General features: G+C 37.4%; 1 protein-coding gene across 1 annotated transcript in view; it reads right to left on the bottom strand.

The window, feature by feature from the left end:
* Ap1g1 (adaptor related protein complex 1 subunit gamma 1) overlaps positions 1-24,516 on the bottom strand; it is an 83,931-nt gene extending 59,415 nt beyond the window's left edge. The window contains exon 1 of the mRNA XM_076837431.2: positions 24,161-24,516. The gene's annotated coding sequence lies outside the window, so the exon portion shown is untranslated. The remainder of the gene's footprint in view (positions 1-24,160) is intronic.
* Positions 24,517-26,301: the final 1,785 nt, after the last annotated feature.

Below are 26,301 nucleotides of genomic sequence, written 5' to 3'. Positions count from 1 at the left end.
CTTTGAGGAATATATTTTGCTCTCTTGAGCTTCCTCTATCACACTCTTCAGACACAATGTTCCTCATCACGAACCCCAAGGAAAGGAGTTGGCTGTCTATGAATTGAGAACCTCTGAAACCATGAGCCCCAAAATAAACTTTTCTTCCTCTAACATTGTTTTTGTTGTGGCTTTTAGTAAAAGCAGCAAAAAAACTGACTAAAACGCATGCCTTGTTATACCAGCTACTTGGGAGACAGGAAGAATGCAAATCTGATGACAGCCTGGGCAACTTAACACAAACCCTGTCTCAAAAATAAAATAAAAAGAGATGGTAGTGTTGCTCATTGGCAAAGCTCTTTAATAGCATGAGCAAGACACCTGGCTTCAATCTCCAGCACCACCATTCAAAAAAAAAAAAAGTTTTCTCTGTTAAAAAAATAACATTTCTCTACTTCTCAACAAAGACTTCAATGATTCTACCAAAAAAAAAAAAAAATTAGAAAAGTTAAAATCTAGTCCCAGAACATATAATCCAACAGGAAAAGAATCGTAAGAGTTTAAGCTAGCTGAGAGGAAAATAATTCTCAGCTATCAGTCAAAGAATCACAGAAGTACAGTTCATGACACTAGCTGTTTATGGAGGAAGTGGAGGATCCACGCTGTTAACTACTTGTACAAGGTCACAGAGTTAGTTACTGGCCTGGCTCACCTCTTAATTCCCCAACAGCACTCTTCCTCCAATACTAGTCTGCTCCTACTTTAGAGAAAAGCAGTATTTTTTTTTCCTTTAGCAGTTACTACTACCACTTGATATCTTTATGGATCGCCAAACAATAATAGGCAAAGATGAAAAACAGGTTAGTTAATATGGCAAAATTCGGGCATATATACAAAACACAATCTACCATCAAAACTGAACAAGTTCTGTGCATGCCTGTAATCCCAGTGGTTCAGGAGGCTGAGACAGGAGGAAAACAAGTTCAAAGCCAGCCTTGGCAACTTAGCAAGATTCTAAGCAATTCAGTGAGACCCTGTCTCTAAATAAAATACAAAAAAAGGGCTAGAGATGTGGCTCAGTGCTTAAGTGTCTCTGAGTTCAATCCCTGGTACCAAAAAAATCCTGAACAAGTTCTGGATCCAGAGAAGGTGAAATCAATGCATTCCACCCCTTCTTCCCCTCTAAATGCAACTGTAAGTCCTGAATAAAATGCATACCATAATACTTGAAGACTATGAAAGTAAATAAATGACAGCAATTGAAGAAAGTACAATTTTAAGTTCCACTTAACTGGCAAGAAATCATCATTTTTTTCTCCAATTTTGACCAGCCTGGATCCAAAAGCAACCCCAAAACCCATGCTCATTGGATAGAGAAAGAAGGAGCTCTAGGAAAAACCTTCTCTTGCTGGCCCAAGGAGCAGGAAAAGGAAGACCAAGGATAATGGAGTAAATTCTCTTTGGGCTTTTTGTTTTTTCCTTTCCTCTTCCCTTCACAGCCACTCCTACTGGATACTACAACAGTGGTGGCTACAGCAGAAAGCAAAGGCAGTAACAGCCAACGTAGGAACCTAAAAAAAACTGGGAGAAAAACTTTCTCTGACCAGTGGAGCTGTGATCCCAAAAGTATTGGGTAAATCACTTTCTTTTCCCTTCCCTTTGTCTCTTTCTTTCTCTAGCCTCCCATTGTGTGATAAAAGGATGAATTCACCAAAAAACATAACTGAACTGTTAAAATGCACCTAACAAAGCAGACAAGATGGTGCATGCCTATAATTCCAGCAACTCAGGAGGATGAGGCAGGAGGATCCCAAATTCAAGGTCTGACTCAGCAATTAAGCAAGGTCGTAAATAACTTAATGAAAACTTGTCTCAAGATGAAAATTAAAAAAGGGCTGGGAGTGTAGCTCAGCATCCCTGGGTTCAATCCCCAGTACCAAAAAAAGAAAAAGAAAGAAAGAAAATTTAATAATACTGAAAAACTTCAGCCAGACAACACTGTAAAAAAGAGAAACAGAAATCCCTAGTGTTTCAGTCAGCTTTCTCACTGCTGTACTGAAAGACCCAACCAGAACAATTGTAGAGGAGAAAATATTTATTTGAGGGCTCCCAGTTTCAGAAGTCTTAGTCCACAGAAGGCTAGATCCATTCCTTGGGGCTTGAGATGAGGCAGAACATCATGGTAGAAGAGTGTGGCAGAGGGATGTGGTTCACATGATGATCAGAAAGTGACAGAGATGACTCCACTTGTGGTATACAAATTTATACCCAAAAGCTATGCCCCAATTCCCACCTCGTCCAGCCAAACCCTATTACTTCAATTACCACTCAGTTAATCCATATCAGGGGATTAATTCACTGATTGGGCTAAGATTCTTATAACCCAATCATTTCTCCTCTGAACCTTTTTGCATTGTCTCACATGTGAGCTTTTAGGGAACACCTCACATCCAAACCATTAACACCCAGTATCAGAAATAAAAAGGGATATCACTATAAACAGTAATTAGGTAATATTACAAACAACTTAATGGATATCACAACTGAACATTCATTTGCAATAAAAAGAACTTCACCCTAAATCCTATAGAAATATTATCTCAAAATGGATCATAGAATCCAAAGAGAAAACACAGAACTATAAAACTTTTAAAAGACACAGAAAAAAAATAGATCGCCAGGGTCTGACAGAGTTCTAACAAAGGCACGACAATATAAAAGGAAAAAAAATGAAAAAACTAGACTTCATCAGAATTACAAACTTTTGCACCATGAAAAACACTGTTAAGAAGAAGAGGGCAGGGGTCTGGGGTTGTGGCTCAATGGTGAAGCACTTGCCTAGCCTGTGTGAGGCACTGGGTTTGATCCTCAGCATCACATACAAATAAATAAATAAAATAAAGGTATTGTGTCCATCTACAACTAAAAATATTTTTTAAAAAAATAAAAGAAAAAGAGGGCTGGGATGAAGCTCATATTTGACCAAGGATTTGAATCCAGAATATAAAAAGAACTCTCAAAATGTAACACAGTTCAAACAAACAAACCAGTTTTTAAAAATGGGTAAAAGACTCAAATGTTTCATTGAAGAAAGAAAGGATGGCAAATAACCACATTTGAAAAGATTCTCAAGTATCTGAGGCATTAGAAAAATGCAAATTAAAATCACAACTCAGGCAGGAGGTTAGTGAGTTCAAAGCCAGCCTCAGCAAAAGCAAGGTGCTAAGCAACTCAGTGAGACCCTGTCTCTAAATAAAATACAAAGTAGGGCTGGAAATGTGGCTCAGCAGCCAAGTGCCCAAATTTAATCCCTGATATCAAAAAAAAAAAAAAGAAATCACAATATGATCCCATAGATAACTATTACAATGGCTAAATACCAAGTGTTAGGAGGATGCAGAGCAAATAGAACTCTCAGACATGGATAGTGGGTCACAAAATGGCACTGTCACTCTAGACAAAGTTGGTAGCTTCTTACAAACTAAAACATACTTACCAAATCACCCACATCCAGAAATTTATCCTGGAGAAATGAAAACTTTAATGTTCACACAACAACTTGTACATGAACTGTCTAGAACAGCTCTGTTCATAACTGCTAAGACCTAAAAACAAAATGTGGGGGCTGGGGACGTGGCTCAAGCGGTAGCGCACTCGCCTGGCATGTGTGCGGCCCAGGTTCGATCCTCAGTACCACATACAAACAAAGATGTTGTGTACGCCGAGACTAAAAAATAAATATTAAAAAAAAAAAAATTCTCTGTCTCTCTCTCCCTCTCTCTTTAAAAAAAAAAAAATGTGGTAAATCTTTATTGAAACTATATAGCAATAAAAAAGGAATAATCAATTACTGCATACCATAGCATAAGTCCCAGATATGTTGAAAGCAACAGTCTTAAAAGGTTACCATTGCCGGGGTGTAGTGATGGCACACTTGTAATTCCAGCTACCCAGGAAGCTGAGGCAGGAGGATCACAAATTCCAGGCCAGGCTTGGCAACTTAGCAAGACCCTGTCTCAAAATAAAAAATAAAAAGGGCTGGGGATGCAGCTAAGTGAATTCAATCCCCAGTGGGTGTAGTGGCAGCAGGGGAGCTATCAATGATTATAAATGATTCCATTTAGAAGCTATTCTCCAACTCCCACCCAGTACTGGTAACTGAACCCAGGTAGTAGAGTAGGCTAAGAAAGCACTTTACAACAGAGCTACAACCCCAATTCTTATTATTTTATTTTGACACAGGGTCCTGCTAAGTTGCCTACACTAACATCAGAAAAAAAAAAAAAAAGTTGCCTACACTGGCCTGTACTCATCCTGTCTCAGCCTTCTCAATAGCTAGGATTAGAGGCATGCGCAACCACTCCTGATTTCTATGACAGTTTTGGAAAGACAAAATTATAATGACAAAAACATGACCAGTGACTGAAAACGAACCACAAGAAAAACATTTTTTGAGATGGTGGAATAGAGTGTCCTAATTGTGATTACATAAATCCATACATTTGTTCGAACTCATAACTGAACCCAGAAAAAAACAAATTAACTATATCTTAATTTACTAATTGAAGTCCTTTAAAAAGTAAACATTAAGCCAGGCTCAATGATGCACACCTGTAATCCCAATAATTTAGGAGACTGAGTAGAAAGATTACAAATTCAAGGTCAGTATCAGCAAAGCAATTTAGTAATATCCTTTCTTTTTTCTTTTTATTTATTTTTTTTAAATAAATGACAGTGAAATGCATTACAATTCTTATTACCCATATACAGCAGTTTTTCATATCTCTGGTTGTATAAAAAGTATGTTGACACCAATTCCTGTCTTCATACATGTACTCTGGATAATGATGTCCATTACATTCCACCATCCTTGCTAAACCCCTGCCCCTTTCTTTTCCCTCCCACCCTTCTGCCCTAACTAGAGTTTGTCTATTCCTCCCATGCTCCTCCTCCCTACCCCACTATGAATCAGCCTCCTTATATCAGAGAAAACATTCGGCATTTGTTTTTTTGGGGAATTGGCTAACTTCACTTAGCATTATCTTCTCCGATGCTACCCATTTACCTGCAAATGCCATGAATAAATGTTGGCAAGGATGTGGGGGAAAAGGGACACTCATACACTGCTGGTGGGACTGCAAATTGGTGTAGCCAATATGGAAAGCAGGATGGAGATTCCTTGGAAATCTGGGAATGGAACCACCACTTGACCCAGCTATCCCACTCCTCGGCCTATACCCAAAGGACTTAAAATCAACATACTACAGGGATACAGCCAAATCAATGTTTATAGCAGCACAATTCACAATAGCTAACTATGGAACCAACCTAGATGCCCTTCATTAGATGAATGGATAAAAAAAAAAAAAAAAAGTGTGGCATATATACACAAAGGAATTTTACTCAGTAGTAATATCCTTTCTCAAAGTAAAAATTTTAAAAGGAGCTAGGATGAAGTTCAATGGTAGAGTGCTCCTGGTTAAATCCATAATACAAAAAAAAAAAAGTAAACATTAAAATCCCTTCAACTAAATAAGTATGTCCTGATAAGTTATAAAATATATACCTGTCCAGGCATGGTGGCACATGCCTATAATCCCAGGGGCTCAGGAGGCTGAGACAGGAGAATATCGAGTTCAAAGCCACCCTTAGCAACAGTGAGGTGCTAAGCAATTGAGACCCAGTCTCTAAATAAAATGCAAAACAGAGCTAGGGAATGTGGCTAAGTGATCAAGTGCCCCTTATAAACAAAATATATACCTGGGACTAATGAGAGTTATAATTGTTCTAACATGCTTAAAGGTCTATTTTAACCATTAGTGAAATGACACTTCACTACAAAATCTTGAAAAATCTTGTTATATGTAGTGGTATATTAAGATATAGGCATATTGTTAGGCAAGAACTGACTGAAACCTTTTCTCCTCTAAGTTCTGTTCGGTATATTGGTCACAGTGAAAAAATTCAACAAATGAGTGCTGAGCCTTTTTGTCAATGCCAGACATTCCACTAGGTACTGGGAACTGGTAAGGGCTTAAGAACTCAAAAGTCTAGTGAAAAAAACAGGGTCTTACAATTCCAGTCTTATGATAAAAAGAAACAGAAACTGCTGATCAATAGCCAAAAAAAAAAAAACTTACATTTATAAGTCAACTTTTTGTCCTGGCCAAGCTAGTTTAATATATGACCTTTTTTCTGTTGTGAAATTGACTGCTTTTTGGATCAACTCAACAACTCAAATCCCAATTCTAGAAAGAGCTCTTCAGACTAGTACAAGTCTACAATCTCTCCTCTAAAAACCTTTAAGGCAGAATTCAGAATTTTTCAAATTTAATAAAGGTAACACAGGATATATACTATACATAGCATAACTGGCCCACTGTGTCTAAAACAGCACTTTAATTATCAAATGATATTTCCGCAGCAACCAATATGAATAGTTAAAACTGAAAGAAATACTACAAATAGTTTTTGCTTTGTTTTGGTGCTAGGAATTTGATACAAGGGCACTCTACCACTAAATTACACACCAGCACTTTATTTTTTAGAGACAAGATCTCATTAAATTACACAGGCTGGCCTCAAATTTGCCATCCTTCTGCCTCAGCATCCCAAGTGGCTGGATTACAAGTATGTGCCACAGCACTTGTTTACAAACAGATTCTTGTAAGTCAGATTTTAAACCAAAAGAAGTACAAAAAAACTCCTAATTCTCAGTGTTGCTGATTTTGTCTTTTAAACTCAGAATTGAGACAAGTGATGTGGGCTGACAGCTAAACATGATAATCCTTTGGTAAAAATCACCTGGGCTTGAATCCCTGCTCCACCACTTGCTAGCTCTATATCCTTCAGTAAATGACTGAACCTCTCAGACCTTCTGTTTTTCTCATCTGTCAAATAGGAAGAGTACCTATTTCAAAGTGTTGTTACAAGAATTCAGTAAGGGGGCTGGGGATGTGGCTCAAGCGGTGGCACGCTCGCCTGGAGTGCGTGCGGCCCGGGTTCGATCCTCAGAACCACATACAAAACAAAGATGTTGTGCCCGCTGATAGCTAAAAAATGAATATTAAAATTCTCTCTCTCTACCTCTCTCTACCTCTCTCTCCCTTTAAAAAAAAAAAAAAAGAATTCAGTAAGAATAAAACGGGGCTGGGGTTGTGGCTCAGTGGTAGAGAGCTTGCCTAGCATGTGAGGCACTGGGTTACAGCACCACATAGAAAAATAAATAATTAAATAAAGTTATTACGACCAACTACAACTAAATATTAAAAAAAGAAGAATAATAATAAAACAGGAATGGCTCACATCTGTAATCCCAGCAACTCAGGAAATTGAGGCAAAAAGATCACCCAAGTTCATGGACAGCTTCAGCAATTTAGGAAGACTCTAACTCAGAATAAAATGGTCTGGGGATGTAGCTCAGTAGGAAAGCACCCCTGGGAGCTCAATCCCCAATACAAAATACAAAATAATTTATAATAGAAAAGAAAAAAATAATTGGGGCTGGGGTTGTGGCTCAGTGGTGGAGAGCTTGCCTCGCATATGTGAGGCACTGGATTCAATCCTCAGCACCACATAAAAATAAATGAAGATATTGTATCCATGTATAACTAAAAAAAAATTAAAAATAAGAAAAAAGAATTCAATAATTGAGTTATAATGCAAGAAAATAATTCAATAATACACGTAAAATTCAACACAGTGCCTAACACATAGTTAAGCACTAAACAGATATTGTCCATTATGTTGGCTAAACTATCCCCAGATAAGTTATCTTGAGCAAAAAGCAACTGCAGAAAAATATACAGTATTGCTTATAAATATTTAAAAGAACATTTTTTTAATTTAGTTGTAGATGAACACAATACCTTTATTTTATTTATTTATTTATTTTTATGCAGTGCTGAGGATCAAACCCAATGCCTCACACGTGCTAGGCAATCACTCGACCGCTGATCCATAACCCCAGCCCCAAAGAAAATATTCCTTAGAGAAAAGAACAGAAGGGAATAAAAACATTCATGGCAAAACCCAACACAGTGGCACATCTAGAAGAGAAGGGAATATGATCAGGACAAAGCGAGATACAGGACACTGGTAATGTTTTATTTCTTACACCTGATAGTGGATGACTTAATAATAAATGTTTATTATTATTCTCCATGTTTATATCTGAATATTTCATATTAAATTCAAACACCTAATCTATGTAAATGGATGTAGACCACATAATCTGGAAAACATCACCTACTTGCTTTTGCTGGTAGTTTGAGGATTTTTTTTTTTTTGGGGGGGGGGGTTTACTTGTTTTGCAAAATACAAAAAAAAAAAGCCATGAGGGGCTGAGGAATCAGTGATATTGCACCTAGCATGCTCAAGGCCCTGGGCTCAATCCCCACAACCAAAACTATAAAAATAAAAAAACCAATGATTTCTTAACATACGACACCTATCATAAATAACAATCCTTTTTAAAAAAATGGTATATGAATATATATACATATATATATACGCTACATATATATGCTCATATATATAGCAATGACTCAAGTATATAGATCACATTTTTATGATCTCAAGTAGCCAATATAGAGATGATCACATCAGCAAACTAAAACACCTATTTTACTCCAAATAGAGGTTCTCTTTCAGTTTGTTCTAGAAAAGAAACTACAAATTAGAAAATTGGAAAGGAAAGTGGGGCCAGAATATAGATATTGCTTTCAGAAAGGACACTTAAATAATTAAAAATGTCACCTAATAGCTAAGGAAGTAACAAAAACAGCAGCAAAAACAAATAAATAAAAACCTATAGAGCAGAAACAAGCATTTTAAAAATACAGTCTGAACATGCATCTATGAATAAGTCAAAATGAAGCCCCCTATTATGTAAAACTATAATGCACTAATAAAAATAATATAGATAGTCTGAGGATATTTAGTGGGCTAGCAAAAAAACATTCAATTCCTCCTAAGGTTCAAAGAGCACCAATAAATCACAAAGAGAACCATAATGTAGTTGTTAGAATTAAGACTTCAATTCATCAGGAAATTGTTAAAATACGATTAACAGTTAACATTTAATGCAGAGGAGGAAAACCCAAATACATAATTGTATCTACGGTAATCAATTTACACAAATTGTGTAATTCAAGCCAGGCACAGTGGTCAACATCTGTAATCCCAGAAGCTCACGAGGCTAAACAGGAGGACTGCAAGTTCAAGGACAGTCTCAGCAACTCAGTGAGGCCCTAAGCAACTCATTGTGACCCTGCCTGAAAATAAATAAATAAATAGATAGATAGATAGATAGATAGGTAGAAATGTAGCTTGGTAGTACCCCAGGTTTAATCGCCAGTATCAAAAAAAAAAGAGTGTAGTTCAAATATTTTATGCCTTGACAATTTAACTACATGACCCAAAGACTAAGAAAGATGTCATGTGTTTCTGTTAATTTCTCCATTTATATCTAAACATTTACATTTAATATTTCAATGGTCAATGTCTAACTGATCCATATTTTTTATTATGGCTTGCACACTTTATCAAAAATATTTTTGCCAGATGCACTGATGCACATCTATAATCCCAAGTTACTCAGGAGGCCAATACAGAAGGATCACAAGTTCAAGACTCCTCAGCTATATAATAAAATCTTATCAAAACAAAATTAAGTTTTTTTAAAAAAGTATTGATGCAGCTGAGAGACAGAACACTGGCCTAGCAAATGTCAGGTCCTGCATTCAATCCCCAGAACCATAATAACAACAACAATATTTATAACAACAGTAATCCTCTTTGTCTTATTTCTAAAAACAAATAATAAAAAGTAAAAATACTCAGAATAAGGACAAAAACGAAACATAGAAAGATTAAAAAATCTGATTTGTTAAGGCAAAAAGATTATGGATAAACTTATTTCAACTTTCATTAATGGTTATACGATAAACAATGATGAAAATGCTCGGCACAGTGCGCACATTTGTAATCCTAGTGACCTGGGAGGCTGCAGCAGGTGGATAACAATTTGAGACCAGCCTGGGCAATTTAGCAAAGCCCTAAGCAACTCAAAAACCCTATCTCAGAATAATAAATTAAAGGGCTGGAGATGTGGCTCTGGGGTAAAGTACCTCTGGGTTCAATTCCCAGTACCAAAAAAAAAGAAAAGAAACTACAAAGGGAAAAAGAAAATGTAAAATTCAGTTTCACACTGATTTATAGGCTGGGCACAGTGGCCCATGCCTATAATCCCGGCAATTTGGGAGACTGAAGCAGGAGGACAGCAAGTTCAAAGCCAGCCTCAACTTAGCAAGGCCCCAAGCAATTTAGCAAGGTCCTGCATCTAAATAAATATTTTTTTAAAATAAAGTGGGCCTGGGATGTAGCTCAGTGGTAAGTGTCCCTGGGTTCAATCCCTAGTGCCCCCCCCCAAAAAAATTCATTTTAGAAAAATTTCTATGCAAAATAGTTAAATAAAATTATGTTTTGGGCTGGGACTGTAGCTCAGTGGCAGAGCACTTGTCTAGCATGTGTGAGGCACTGGGTTTGATCCTTAGCACCACATAAAAATAAATAAAATAAAGGCATTCTGTTAATCTACAACTACAAAAAAATTTTTTTAATTAGGTTTTAGTGCTTAAACTAAATGAAATTACTTTAAATACTGAAATAGTAATTAGAATTACAAATACTAAGAAAAAATTAAAAAGTAGAAAAACTCTCATTGCATATATTTAAATTCTCCTAAATTTATACTCAAAATGGAAGGTATGGCTATTTTCCAAAATCTATACAAGAGGCTGGGGCTATGGCTCAGTGGTAGAGTGCCTGCCTTGTACCTGTGAGGCATTGGGTTCAATCCTCAGCACCACATATAAATAAATAAAGATACTATATCCATCTACAACTAAACAAAAAAAAATTTTTTTAAATCTATACAAATACCTTTAGGATAAAGATTTTCCACAGTGGAGCATGTTTGTAATCCCAGTGACTCAGGAGGCTGAGGGAGGAGTTCAAAGCCAGCCTCAGCAACTTAGCGAGGCCCCAAGCAATTTAGCAAGACCCTGTCTCAAAATAAAATATTTAAAAAAGGTTGGGATGTGGCTCAGTGATTAAGTATCACTTGGTTAGATCCCTCATACAAAAATTTTCATAAAGATGTCCCTTATTAGAGTAATACTATTCTTAGGCCATGACTGCCTTTTTTCTTTGAAATACTCATTTTCTCACTCATGTAAGTTCCCCAAGTATAGATCCTTGTCTTTTCATTCTGGTATCCTCCTTACCTATACAGCAGAAACTCAATAAATACTATATTTATTAATCCAAAATGCTAAAAGAGTCCTAACTAAAGAAAATCAAGTAAAGCTGTACTGGCTACTCACCAACAGCTATGGCAAAAATCAGACAAGACTCACCCCAATGCTCTATTGTACCTGACCCAGATAACTGTCTAATTCAGAACTCCACATGCTCTGAGCTCTGAGCTCCTGACAGCCAACAGCCATGAACACAAAACCAAAAAAAGAGTTCCTGGTGCTGTGAGGTCACCTCTAAACCTAAAAGCATTTGAGTTCTAAATTCAAAAACGAATTCAAAAAGTAATTTCAACATTAAAAGCATCTTTCTTGCTAAACAATGATGAAAAAAGGACTCAACTAAAGGAATTCAACTTCAATTTTTGCCACTGACAATATTCTGTAATATTCGGTCATAGATTTATAAATATGGCTGAGAAAATTCAAGAGACAACCTAAGTTAATGGTAGGCAGAATCCTTCAAAGAAGTTACCGGCTTTCCTTCCTGCAGTCTCCACATGGCCTGTATTTTTATATCATGAGCCACACAGAACCCCTATAACAGATTTTTATTCACATGAATATCCAATTTGCTTTAACACATTTATAATTTACAAAATACTATGCTTTTAGATAATGGTTATCATTAAACTAACAGTTTCCCCCCCTTCACTGTCTTTGTGGGGGTTGGGGTTCGCAAAGAGTAGAGTGGGGAATGAGGAAGATGCACACATTTCCTCAGTATGAAGAAATTTGTTAACAGAAGGGAAATGGTCCACAGAGCAAAAAAGATGGAGAGCAATGTTAGCATACTACTATTTGAACAACAGCCTAAATCTGGGAATAAATATTTTGTTCACTGGAGAGGTAGGCACCACTGTGGCACAAGGATAGTTCTTTATTTATTTATTTAAGAAGAAAGAGATAGAAAGAGAATTTATTTATTTATTTTTCATTTTCGGTGAACACAACATCTTTATTTCATTTTTATGTGGTGCTGAGGATCGAACCCAGCGCCCCACTTGAGCCACTCCCCAGACCACAAGGATAGTTCTTACATCAGGTTTAGCCATAGTCTAGAATGATAAAACACTCAAGATCAACCAACTTTATATGCTTTAGCTTCAGGTTCACAGTACAACTTTCTGATTATTCATACTATCTCCAGGACCTCAACTTCCAACACCTCCATACAAGGAACAGTGTGCTATGGAAAGCAGACATAAGTAAAAACGAAGCCCTCTTGTGAATTAAAATACTATTATTCTGGGGCTGGGGTTGTGGCTCAGAGGCAGAGCACTGACCTACCATGTGTGAGACACTGGGTTCAATCCTTAGCACCACATAAAAATAAAATAAAGATATTATGTCCACCAATAACTAAAATATAAATATTTTTTAAAATACTATTATTCTTAACCACAAAACAGCAAGTTTTCAGTGGTCTGAAACATCCCTAAGTTAACTATTAAAATGGAACTTCTGGACTTTCAAGACTATAGAATAGGCTTCAGGATGTGTGATCACAGGGAGATACCAACCACACATCTCTAGGCAGCCAGCTGGCGTTCCTCTAAGAGGTCTTAAGTTCAATTCTCCCTAAATTGCCACAGTAATTACTTTTATGTTTAATTATTCATCAACAAAATTCACCAAAACTTATTAAAAAATAAGATACATGTAAATGCAAACATGCTACTGAATGATCCAACAGTCTTAAGATGCATAAAAAGCAATAAAGCCAAGAAAATGATAAGCAAACAAGATAAACATCTAATTTGACATTAAGAAAGAAATTCTTCGGGCTGGGGATATGGCTCAAGCAGTAGCGCGCTCGCCTGGCATGCGTGCGGCCCGGGTTCGATCCTCAGCACCACATACAAAACAAAGATGTTGTATCCGCCGATAATTTAAAAAATAAATATTAAAATTCTCTCTCTCTCTCCTCTCTCACTCTCTCACTCTCTCTTTAAAAAAAAAAAAAAAAGAAAGAAAGAAAGAAATTTTTCACTCTTCCAACCCTAATGTTATCACAAAAGATGTCCTAAACTTAAGAAGTGCCATCAACTTCTCAAAAAATTTAAGTTTTGTAAAGACCCAAAGGGTCTAGTAAATGTGGAGGGTTATCTGTGTTTATTGGTGCATTACAGTTGATTTTCAGAACTCAAATGCCTTTTAAAACTCTCCATATTTTCTGACATCTTTCAAGTAATGAACATATATAACTTACGTAATAAAACTTGCTTTAAAAATTCAAACAAACTATCAAAAACCATAAGAATTAAAGCAAAATCATAAACTATGAAACAATGTCATTCATCTCAAAAGACTTTCTAAAATCTGTTAATTCTGGATACACAGGGGTTGGGGAAAGGTTGTCCACAGAAAACAAGGACAGTATAATATTCATTTTTAGAATTAAGATGTCACTCAGTGACAGTACTTATCTAGCACACCCAACAAAAAGAAAAAAATCACATTTCTGATATTAACTAATTAGAAATAAAGGGGAAAGTTATATTAACAACAGTTGTCAAAATAAAGTACCTAGAAAAATTTAATAAGAAGGAATTATACAAAAAATTATGAAATATATAAAACATGTATTGAAAGTCTTTGAAGACACCCCCATAAAAAGAAAAATTATCTTCGTTAACCTCCAAAAATTAATGTATAAATACAGCATAATCACAAGCAGTGAGCTTTGAGATTTTTCAGAACTCAAAAACATTATTTTCAATCAATATATATACAAGAATGAATACTTAAGAATAGTCAAAAACGAAAAACTACAGTGATAGTTATTTTTTGGAGGGGGGGGTATTTGGTTGGTTGGTTTTTTCAGTACTGAACCCACGGGTTCTCTACACTCAGCTACATCTCCACCCCTTTTTATTTTGAGATAGGGTCTCACTAAGCTGCCCAAACTAGGCTTGAGTTTACAGTTCTCCAGCTTTAGCCTCCCAAAATGCTGAGATTACAGATGAGCCCACAGCGCCTGGCTTGATGGAAGCTTTTCTTAACAAAAAGTAACTTTCTACAAATTTATTATATCAAAACAAGGAATGCGGGGCTGGGATTGTGGCTCAGCGGTAGAGCGCTTGCCCAGCACGGGCAGCACCCAGGTTCAATCCTCAGCACCACATTAAAAATAAAGGCATTGGGGCTGGGGATGTGGCTCAAGTGGTAGCGCGCTTGCCCGGCATGCGTGCGGCCCGGGTTCGATCCTCAGCACCACATACAAACAAAGATGTTGTGTCCGCCGATGACTAAAAAATAAATATTAAAATTCTCTCTCTCTCTCTCCCCCCCTCACTCTCTCTTTAAAAAAAAATAAATAAATAAAGGCATTGTGTTGTGTCCATCTACACGTAAAAAATAAATAAATATTAAAAAAAAATAACAAGGACTGGGGGTGTTGCTCAGTGGTAGTGCATTTGCCTCACATGCAAGAGACCCTGGTTCCATCCGCAACACCATAAAAATAAATAAGTAATAATTTTAAAATTATTTTAAAACAGTAAAACAAGGGTACAGGATGAGAAAAACAAAACTAAAAAGAACAAACATACATGGAAACACAGCATATAACAAGTGGCATTTAATTCACTGAGGAGAATGGTTTGTTTAGTCTTGGCATAGCAGCCTGTCTATATAAAGCTAAATCATGTAAGAGACTCCTTGCCTCATACCATGTAAATGTTAACTCCTGATGAATAAATATACTGTTTATTTTTTTAAACCCCATGGTTAAAAAGAATATTTAAGGCAACATTTGTATATTCTTGGTATGGAAGAGACTCTCCTAAGTAGCACAGTTTCAGAAGTCATAAAGGAAAAGAGGGGTATATATGACTACTTTAAAACATCTAATACAAGATCAAAAGAAAAATGAAAGACAATACAGTTATACTCTGTGGGAGACCAACCTTGAACGTGACTGGGTCACACTCCCCGGCTGGGTGCTGAGGTGCCACAGAAATGTGGCAGAGCTTTCCCCACCTTTCTTGGGTTTGAGGGTAAGTGTCTCATGCATGGGTGTGTCTTGCTACAGCCCCATGGGTGAAGCTATGCTCACCTGTTCCTTTGTAATATAACCCCTTGCCCTGTTTAGGATAGAATCTTCCATGGAAGTGCCTTGTGTTTGTCCCCTTCTCTTACTGTGCCTTAGGTGTGGCCTACCCAGGTGTCAGTCAACCTGCTGACAGTGGACATCATGAAGATAGACTCAGCCCCCTGAAACCTGACCCCTTGCCTCATTTGAATAGCTTCTCCTCAATAAAAGGGGTCAGTGAATGCTCTCACTCTCTCTCTTCCTGCAGACCCTTAAGGTCAGAGGAGCCATCACAGCAACCCCAAAGAAAAAGGTATTTGTGTCTCTTGTGTGGTTATTTTGTGCAGCCCAGTTAGCCCAGTTCAACTGAGTAACCCCTGAGCCTTTTAGTCTCGAGAACTGAATCCCAGCAATACTCCATTTTTGTATGATGGGTCAAAATGCATTCTACTGTAATATATAACTAATTAGAACAAATTTAAAAAGATAATACATGTGCCATATGACAATATTCCATAAGGTGCTCCAAAGAGATAAAAGGAAAAAAAAGACAATGGCAGTGGAGCATGCAATGGGGAGACTAAGCCAGGAGGACTGCAAGCTCAAGTGAATCACAAATAGAAGCTCAAAAAGAGCCTTTTTATTTAATTTGAGAGGAAGACCTTGTCTCAAATTAAATAAAAAGGCCTGGGGATACAGTTCAGTGGTTAAGGGCCCCTGGGTTTAACCCCCAGTACCCTCCACAAAAAAAGAAGAGACAGAAATAACTTCAAAAAGAAACGAACCAAGGACCTGAACAGACAATTCTCAATAAAGAAAATCCAAATAGCCAATAAGCATATCAAAAGAGGCTAGCCCCAGTAAAACTGAAATTAAGACAAAACTGAGGGGCTGGGGCTGTAGCTCAGTGGTAGAGCGCTTGCCTAGCTTGGGTGAGACACTGGGTTCACTCCTCAGTACCACATAAAAATAAACAAATAAAATAAAAGCATTCCGTGCATCTACAACTACAAATTTTTTTTTAAAAAAAAAGACAAAACTGAAGCAACATTTGTCATCTAGCAGACTAGTAAAAATTAAATCAAATATTTACATGTAGTGGTGTGATGATACAGAGAACTCACTGCTAGTGAAGGTGGAAATTATGACAATCTATTTCAAGAATCATCTGAAAATAATACATTTAAAATATATTTCTGTTAATCCTGAAATCCCACTTTGTAGATTCTAGTCTGTAGAAATGAAAGTATCAGCAAATAAGGTAACATGCATGAGTATATTTATTGAAGCACTATGTACAGTGACATAAATCTGCAAACAATCTAAATGTCCACAGGAAAATAGTTGAACAAGTTATGGTACATCCATGCTATAAATCATATTAGGACAGTTTAACATATCAAGGTAGAATTATATTGGGGCTGGGCATGTAGCTCAAGTGGTAGCGCACTCGCCTGGCATGTGTGCGGCCCAGGTTTGATCCTCAGCACCACATACAAAGAAAAATGTTGTGTCCGCCAAAAACTAAAAAGTAAATATTAAAAAATTCTCTAAAAAAAAAAAAAAAAGGTAGAATTATATTTACTGACCATAACACATCAAGAAAGGTTTAGTATACAGTAATATAATTTGATCTCTCTTTTGTAAAAAAGAATTCCTATATACACACATTTATATTAGTACAGAATATACAACAATATATCATGGAGAGAAACACTGAAGGATGCCCATAATCTGGGTAAATTGGTTTAAGAGCAATAATGAAAATGATTGAAGGAAATTAATAAAATCTTCAGGTGTTTTTTTTTTTTTTTTACTTATTACAATGAACAATTACAATTATTATATTATTTTATAGATTTAAAAAATGAAGCCTGACACAGTGGCACACACCTGTGAATCTCAGCAGCTCAGGAGACTGAAGCAGGAAGATCACAAGTACAAAGCCAGCTTTGGCAATTTAGCAAGGCCCTAAGCAACTCGATGAGACCCTATCTTTAAATTAAACATAAAAAAGGGTTAGGGATGTGGTTCCGTGTTAAGTGCCCCTGGGTTAAATCCCTGGTACCAAAAAATAAACAAAACATGAATTTAAAAATTGTTTTAAATATCAGAATGATAAAAATAAATTATTCAAACATAAGAAGGGGACTCAGTAACAAATCACTCAAGTACCATTGTAGGGAAAAAGTTGTAAGTTCCCAACTTATTATTAGTTTCCTCAGCATAATGAATTACATAATATATATTCAAAGATAATGAAAAAAACAGATTTCTTGTAAGCCACCTGAAGCTTTCACTGATGGAATCACAAATAGAAAAGACTAACATCTATTTATACCCTAAAATTTTCAAAACTAAGAAGATAAATCAGGCACAGTGGCGCATGCCTGTAATCTCAGAGGCTCAGAGGTAGAGGCAGGTTCAAAACCAGCACTATTGGGGCTGAGGTTGTGGCTCAGCGATAGAGCGCTCGCCTACATGTGCGAGACCGTGGGTTTGATCCTCAGCACCACATAAAAAATAAAATAAAGATGTTGTGTTCACCAAAAACTAAAATTATATATTTTATATATAGATAGATAGATAGATAGATAGATAAAAACAGCATTAGCAAAAGTGAGGCACTAAGCAACTTAGTGAGACCCTTAAATAAAATAGGGCTGGGGATGTGGCTCAGTGGTCAAATGCCCCTGAGTTCAATCCCCAGTACCCCCCACCCAAAAAAAGAAATATTTTCTAAACCAAAAAACAAACTTAACTGACATCAACTCTACGAGCCACTCGCAAATGACCTACAATTGATTCTCATAACTCAATCAGGAACCTGACTGCTTGAGACTCTATCATGGACCAATTTATCTGTCAGAGTACCTGAATAATTTTTCCACATTATTTTCACTTATCTATTCTGCAAGGTGACCCTTAAGTGTCAGGCACTGTGCAGTGTATAGGAATACCATAAATTTGACAGTTCTAGTTCTTCAGAAGCTGGTGGGGAAAAAAAAGAACGGACAATTCAAATAGTACTCAAAAACTGCTCCGCCCCTTTGCCAGGGTTGCCTGGAGAAAAAAGTACTACACTCCTGTACCCAGAGGGTAGAGAGGAAAAGAAAAATAGAAAGATAAGCATTCCAGATATAGGCAGAACATGAACAATGAGAATGAAAGAATAATCAAGGAATAGCAAAAAGTTCAGTGTGTGTAAATAAAAATAATATAACCAAATGTTAGTAATAGCAAAGTGCAAGCTACTTCCTCATTCTACTTTCTTAAATAATCACCACCACATATTAAGCTTTCACCATGGAAGAGGTTTCTAAGCACAATTCAAACTCAAACTCTCACTAGTGGGGAAAAAAATACATTTTTTTTGGAGGAGTGGGGGCTTATCAGGAATTGAACCAAGGAGCACTTAACCACTAAGCCACATCCCTGCCCCTTTGTATTTTGGGAGAGGGTCTCACTATGTTGCTGAGATTGAACTGGAATGAGATTGCTTCACCCTTCGGAGTCACTGAAATTACGTGTATGCATCCCCATGCTCAGCAAAATATTCACTTAAAAATCACATATACTGGGTACTACTAGAAAAAAAATAATTCTTACAATAAAGTTCTTTCCCTTCAACAACCATATCAAAACCTAATATTTACAAAGATTCAATTAACTCTACACAGTATACCTAATTATTTTCAGTTAGTTTTCCCCCAACCAATCATCTCAAACCAGTATTTTTATCATATTTTAAAACAACTATGTTTTAAATTTTTTCAAAATGTAGGAAGGGGGGGCTGGAGTTGTGGCTCGGTGGTAGAGTGCTCACCTAGCTTGTGTGAGGCCCTGGGTTCGATCCTCAGCGCCACGTATAAATAAAGATATTGTATGCAACTACAACTAAAAAATAAACAAATATTTTTAAACATGTAGGAAGGAATCAAATCTTTCACACAGATTTTTTTAAAGAAATTTAAAAAATAGCTTCTCTTTCTTTTCTTCCTCTTGAAACTGCACAATTTCTCAAGTGAGATTTAGGAAATAGCTTCACTAACCTGAGTTGTAAAAGCACTAATGAAGCTTTGTTTGTTGTACAGTTATATAATCATTTACAAAAATTAGCTCTTATAACCAATTAATGTATATAATATATTCATTATATACAAACATTGTATAAAGAGGGCAAAAAGTGATTTCATAGTTCCAAAGATCTCAGATCACATCTTTCTCAAATTTGCTTATCCCAGAAATCCACAGTATTAACCTTGAAACCTGACTAGCTGAAAAGCCTGAGCACAGTACTGATGCCCAGTACTATAGGAGTACAAAAAGATATAACAAAGCAAAGCAAACGCCTAGCACGTTGCACAGAGACTACTGTGCCATTAACAATAAAGAAAAGGGGTAAAAACTACTTGTCTTTAAGGTATCTTTAATTATTCAGAGTACAAGGATCACATATATTTTCTCCATCTTTTAAAACACTATGATTTTTCCTAAGTCTATTTTTCATTAACATTTATAACACTAATTTTATTTATCCAATGGTCTGAATTAAAAAACAAAGGCAAAACTTCCAAGTACTTAATGAAAAAGCATTTTTCATTTCAACCATCTTAACCTAAACCTTGCCCTTTTATACTAAAGTGTTAGCTAATGTTCACTCAACAAGTTTGTGAGCTGATTCCCCCAACACCCACTTCTGGACCCTTCAAACTTTGACAGGTTTGTTCTAGTAACCAGAACTCATGGCAAATTAAGTGTTTTGTGTTACTCCTTCAGTGAAGAAAATAAATTCACATTTTCAAAGTAGAAATGAAGGCTCTTTTCCCTTTCCTGACTTCAGTCAAATAAAATTTATACACAAAAAGATACCTGGAAAAAATCTAATACATTTTTAAAAAGATAATGATTTTCAAAACTTATAAACCATGAAACATGAGATTATATAAATCAATATTTTCTCTTGATTTTAAAATTCCTTGCTACGGGCTGGGGATGTGGCTCAAGCGGTAGCGCGCTTGCCTGGCATGTGTGCGGCCCGGGTTCAATCCTCAGCACCACATGCAAAACAAAGATGTTGTGTCTGCCGAGAACTAAAAAATAAATATTAAAATTCTCTCTCTCTCTCTTCTCTCTTCTCTCTTTAAAAAAAAATTATTAAAATTCCTTGCTACTTTATAAATATTATCCTGCATAAGAAAATGAATGAGATGAAAGAAAACCAAAATCAAGAGCTGAAAATTCATAAAGCAGTGAAAAATTAAATTACAAACACCTAAAACAGCTAAACAAGTTTCTGATATCTGAGGAAAGCTAATATTTTTAGATTTTTCTAAGCTAAATCTAAAGAAAAGAGTTGTAATGTTGTGATATTAAATCCTGCTGTATACACAAATTTTAAACATCCCCATCAAATGCAAATAAAGGGATTAAGCATTGGAACAATCCATTTTGATATGTGGACTCCCAAGTCAATTTCCTTAATTAAAAATAATCCTTTGAGGGGCTGGGGTCATAGCTCAGTGGTACAGAACTTGCCTAACATGTGTGAGGCACTGGATTCGATTCTCAGCACCACATATAAATAAATAAAAGTCCATCAACAACTAAAAATATATATATTTAAAAATAATAATAATAAAAATCCTTTGAGCCAGGTGCAGTCACCTGTAATTCCAGCAGCTCAGGAGGCTGAGGGAAGAGTATCACAGGTTCAAAGCCAGCCTCAGAAAAAGCGAGCCTCTAAGCAACTCATAAGACCCTATCTCTAAATAAAATACAAAATAGGGCTAGGGATGTGGTTCAATGATCGATTGCCACTGAGTTCAATCCCAGGTACAAATAAACATATCCTTTGAAAACATTCAACTTGTTAAAACTGCATAGTTTTTAGGATTCATTAAACTTGGGGTTTGGTTTTGTTTGCCCATCACTGACTTTGAAAACTCCTTTTTAAAAATTAATGGGCTGGGGCTGGGGCTCAGCAGTTGCACACCTGTCTGGCATGTGTGAAGCACTGGGTTCGATTCTCAGCACTGCATATGAATAAATAAAATAAAGTCTATCAACAACTAAAAAAAAAAAAATTAACACTCCAATGAAATATTACCAAGGCATCACTGGCAATTGTGTACTTTACAGTTTCACTTTGAAATTCACCATCATATGCACAATTGCTGTGAGTAAAAGAGATAGGATCAAGAACAAGTAAGTGCTCCCAAAAGAAAATGGCATTTATACACAATGGAGTATTACTCTGCATTAAGAAATGACAAAATCATAGAATTTGGAGGGAAATGGATAGCATTAGAGCAGATTATGCTAAGTGAAGCTAGCCAATCCCTTAAAAACAAATGCCAAATGTCTTCTTTGATATAAGGAGAGTAACTAAGAACAGAGTAGGGAAGAAGAGCATGAGAAGAAGATTAACATTAAACAGGGATGAGAGGTGGGAGGGAAAGGGAGAGAGAAGGGAAATTGCATGTAAATGGAAGGAGACCCTCAGGGTTATACAAAATTACATACAAGAGGAAGTGAGGGGAAAGGAGGGAAAATATAAGGGGGAGAAATGAATTACAGTAGAGGGGGTAGAGAGAGAAGAGGGGAGGGGAGGGGGGAGGGGGGATAGTAGAGGATAGGAAAGGCAGCAGAATACAACAGACTCCAGAATGGCAATATGTAAATCAATGGTTGTGCAACTGAAGTGATTCTGCAATCTGTATATGGGGTAAAAATGGGAGTTCATATCCCACTTGAATCAAAGTGTGAAATATGATATATCAAGAACTATGTAATGTTTTGAACAACCTACAATAAAAATTAATTAAAAATAAATAAATAAAAAGAAAATGAATGGAAGTCTCCTGAACACTAATTTTAATTGTACATGCAATTCCCAACAAATTTAGACAAAGTTAGACATCCACATGAGCTGATCAATCAATAATGCACTAAACAGAACTTTGCTATTAATTTGTTAAGGCAAAAAGATACTTTCTCAAAGTAAACGTCAAAGTACCTACGAATGGCTTTTACATACTAGTACATTATTCTATAACATGAACTGAGTTAAATAACCACCTGACAGCTCTTACAATACCTTGTTTGAAAAGTGTTATTCAGAACATTTCATTAGTACTAGAAGGAAATAGTAAATGAGTGAGTAGTTCATAAGTACTCAGGATTTGACCGTTCTTTTAAAGCAAAAGGGAAAACTGCAGTTTCAGAGTTAATACACTGGCAATACTCACTAGTATCTAATAATAATATACATATTTGAAGGCTCGCTTAAACAGATACCAAAAACACGAAATATTTATGCTGAAAATATTCCGCCTTCCAAGACATCATATGACCCATAAAGGGATTATCTATACTCTCACTTTATAAGAATAATGAAAATTATTAGAAGATTTGACTCAGTTTTCGTTACAAATTTAAATTGCAATAGTCACTTCACTGTGATCTCTAATAAGCGGCAAAAATTCAGGCTGAGATGAAATACAGGTGATTCAATCACACTCACCTAACCTGAAATGTAGGAAATAATCAGTCGATTATTGTGAAATGCTTTTTATTCAACCATGCTAGACTGCAAACATACTTTAAGAACAAAATAAAAGTGATGGGATTATGGGTACCTTGAGGAGTCATGTTTTCCAAACCAAAAGTTAAGGTGTATATAATCTGACAAGTACTAATGGAGAATAGTTGGAATTAATTACTTGAAATGTAACCACCCCACGAAAAACCAATACATGACGTCAATACGTGTATTTTTTAGAATCGGTCAGCCAAGACCATTACTGTACAAATATCTGAAAATTAAGACCACTAAGAAATTACTCAGTCCTCTCGTCTATTAACTAATCCCTACAGTAACCCAAAAAAGTTACTATTTACGTGAGATTAATATTCTTCACAACTTCCATACTCAGGGATACACGCCGAACATATAAAACTGTCAATTAGTACGAAAAAGCTTAGTGGTCGGTACAGAAAGAAAATCCACAGAAAAGAAAACATTTGACAGCTCCTTTCCCCCAAAAGCCATGTAATCTGCTTTATAAACCATTACTGCCCAAGTGCACCGGAGCGAGCGGGTCCACGGCTCGCCTCCCCGAGACCTCACAGGGAAGCGTAACCAACCTGACTCTCTCAGGCAATCAGGAAGATCGGGAGAGTCACTAGAAACTGACGTCCGCAGGACGGGGAGTTTGAGAGAAGGGTGAACAGCGTAGTCGCAGGGGAGTTAGTTTTTTTGTTTTGTTTTGTTTTTTGTTTTAAGGCGGTAAACTGGGGAAGAAGTTAGTGGAAAGGATAGAGGGAGGCGAAGCCGAGGTCCGGCTCCGAGAGGACGGCGTAGCACCGACAGACCGCGATTAACTCAGCATGTGGCCATGCCGAGAGTTCCGAGACCTGACCCGAGCACCAGCTACAAGAACTCTGATACGTGGCTGCGAGAGGACACGCGGGGGTGGGGCCCGCCCCGCTAATTCCTGGGCTCCCTGAATAAGCTTTCAGAGGAGGATCGCAGCCTGAGAAAGTCAATGAGTTCAAGGAGGCCTGCCCTGGCCCGGCAACGCCACAGCAAGGAACGCTGCTGCGCGCGGAACCTCCGGGTCTGAGGCCTCAGGGTCGGCCCTGAGGAAGTCGGAGCAACCCCTGGAGCTCCCGGCCCCTCCTGGCCCAACCTCTGTCCTCTCTTCTCGCCCCCCACAGGCTAGGACCGGACCCCTGGGACTGACAGGAAGCTTCCGGCCATACGCCCGCGGCAGCGGCAGGGCAAAAGAAACAATACGCTCTTAGCGCCGCGAGTGACACTCACCGGCCCGAAACCTCGAATGAAACCAGCAGCTTCGGGGGCGGCGGCAGCAGTGGCAGCAGGAACCGAACATCCAAAATGGCGGCTCCCTCGGCCTCACCACCGCTACTGCAGGCGGAGGGATTCTTAGGAGGAAGGGGGTTTTTAACTAACTTCCCACACTACCTCAATAACTTCGGTCCCTATCTCTCTCTCCTTGTCAATCCTGCGCCCTCTGACTGCAACTCCTCGGGCCTCCCCCCCTCGGATTACCCAAGAACTCGGACCCCGCCGAGGACTATTTGCCAACGAGGAGGCGACTGCTCCTGGCAGAGCGACGCAAAGCGTAGCAAGGGTCGGGGCTGTCACTGATGACGCTAGACGCGGCTGCCGAGTCACCGCTGAGATGAGTCTGAGCAAGAAATATCCGGACTACCCCGGAGACGACGCACTTTGGTTCCGCTTGGAGGGAGGGCGGGCGGACTGACGGGCGGGCTAACCAGGAAGTGGTGTGCCACCTGAAAGGGGCGGAGCTAGGCAGAGAAGCTGAGGTTGTGGGAGAGAAGCAGGTGGGGACCAAACGCTTAGCCAGGCTGAGCAAGAGAATCCCAAAGTCGTTCCTGTCACCTGTAAGACCTCAGCTTTCTCTTAACTTCAAAAACATGCTTCAGAGTCCTCTTGGATTCTATGGTTTTATGGTATCTTTGCAATGAACTTTATGAAAAAAAAATTAGATGACAAAGCAGGAGAATAGAGTTCAAGCCTAGTCCTACCCCTCTTGCTTTGGACAAATCACTTAAACTCTCCAACCCTGAATTTTCAAGTATGTAAAAAGAGAAGATTTGGACTAATAATAGCTAAAAACTCTTTCAGAATGGGCCTTCTATGACTCCATGAATTAATGACCTGGGCCAAAGAAAATTTGACTATACAGTTCCTGGCTTGAAAAATAATTACTAACATGGGACAGAGTCTTTTTCATGTGAATGTAAAGAGGTCCTTGAGATCTTGGTACATTTAAAGGTGACCGATCTAGACTAAAATCCTTTAGATTGCCAACGAAGTACTCCCAAAAATAAATGAAACAAAGCACCAGACTGGATGCCAAAAAGAACCATATTAACTGCAAATCCCAAATTTAAGACATGAGTGTCATATACAGGAAGTTGCACCTTCTTCCTTAGGCAATTGCTTTCATGCAGGGATTTCAAAACACTTTACAAAAATTGAACTGGGTGTGCTCAACTGTATAGTTTTGTCCTTGAACTTCCACGGCATGCCAAAAGACTGGAAAGAAAGGAAGCCAAGGGTATAAAAGGATTTATCAATTTTTATTATTAAATGTTGATAACACATTGTTCATAAAGCACCTCCATGTGTATAATCTAATTTGACCCTCTGGACAACCTCCTGAGACTGTAAATAATTCAGTGTTTTTAAAAATATTTTTTTTAGATGTTCTTTTATTTTGTTCATTTATTTATGTGTGGTGCTGGGAATCAAACCCAGTGCCGTGCCTCACACATGCTAGGCAAGTGCTCTACCACTGAGCCATAACCCTGGCCCAATAATTCAGTTTTTTTTTTTAAATATCTTTTTTAATTGTAGATGGCTACAATACCTTTTATTTATTTTTATGTGGTGCTGTGAATTGAACCCAGTGCCTCACACTTGCTAGGCAAGTGCTCTACCACTGAGTTACAGCCTCAGCACATAATTTAGTTTTATAAATAAGGAGATACTCAGAGAAACTGTGACTTATTGAAAGTTTCCTTCCCCCACTAGATTTCTGCTATATATCGCCATCTTACATTTTAGAAAATTGTACCCACCAAAACCCCAAACACAAACACAAGGGTGAAATCAACCTAGGGCAAATGGATTGAAAAGAATAATACTTATAGATTCAGACCCTCCTATCCCTCTGCTGCACATCAGTACAGTGTAGCTCTAGATCACATGGTTAGTAAATAGAATAACACTAAAATATCATAAGGATGGCAAAATAAGGATGAGCTGTAGCTATACAAGGAACACATGCCAAATTCAGTTTGAGATTTCCATAAAAGAATAGAGGTTGCAAAGCAGAGTTAGTAAGTATTCCATTTGGAATATCACAAAAATTGTTTAGAGGCCAAAATAAAGTGTTTACCATTACAAACCAA

This window comes from Callospermophilus lateralis, chromosome 18 (assembly GCF_048772815.1).
Source record: "Callospermophilus lateralis isolate mCalLat2 chromosome 18, mCalLat2.hap1, whole genome shotgun sequence".
NCBI classification, from domain to species: domain Eukaryota; kingdom Metazoa; phylum Chordata; class Mammalia; order Rodentia; family Sciuridae; genus Callospermophilus; species Callospermophilus lateralis.
Note: the sequence above shows the minus strand (reverse complement) of the source record. Positions and strands in the feature narration are given on the sequence as shown.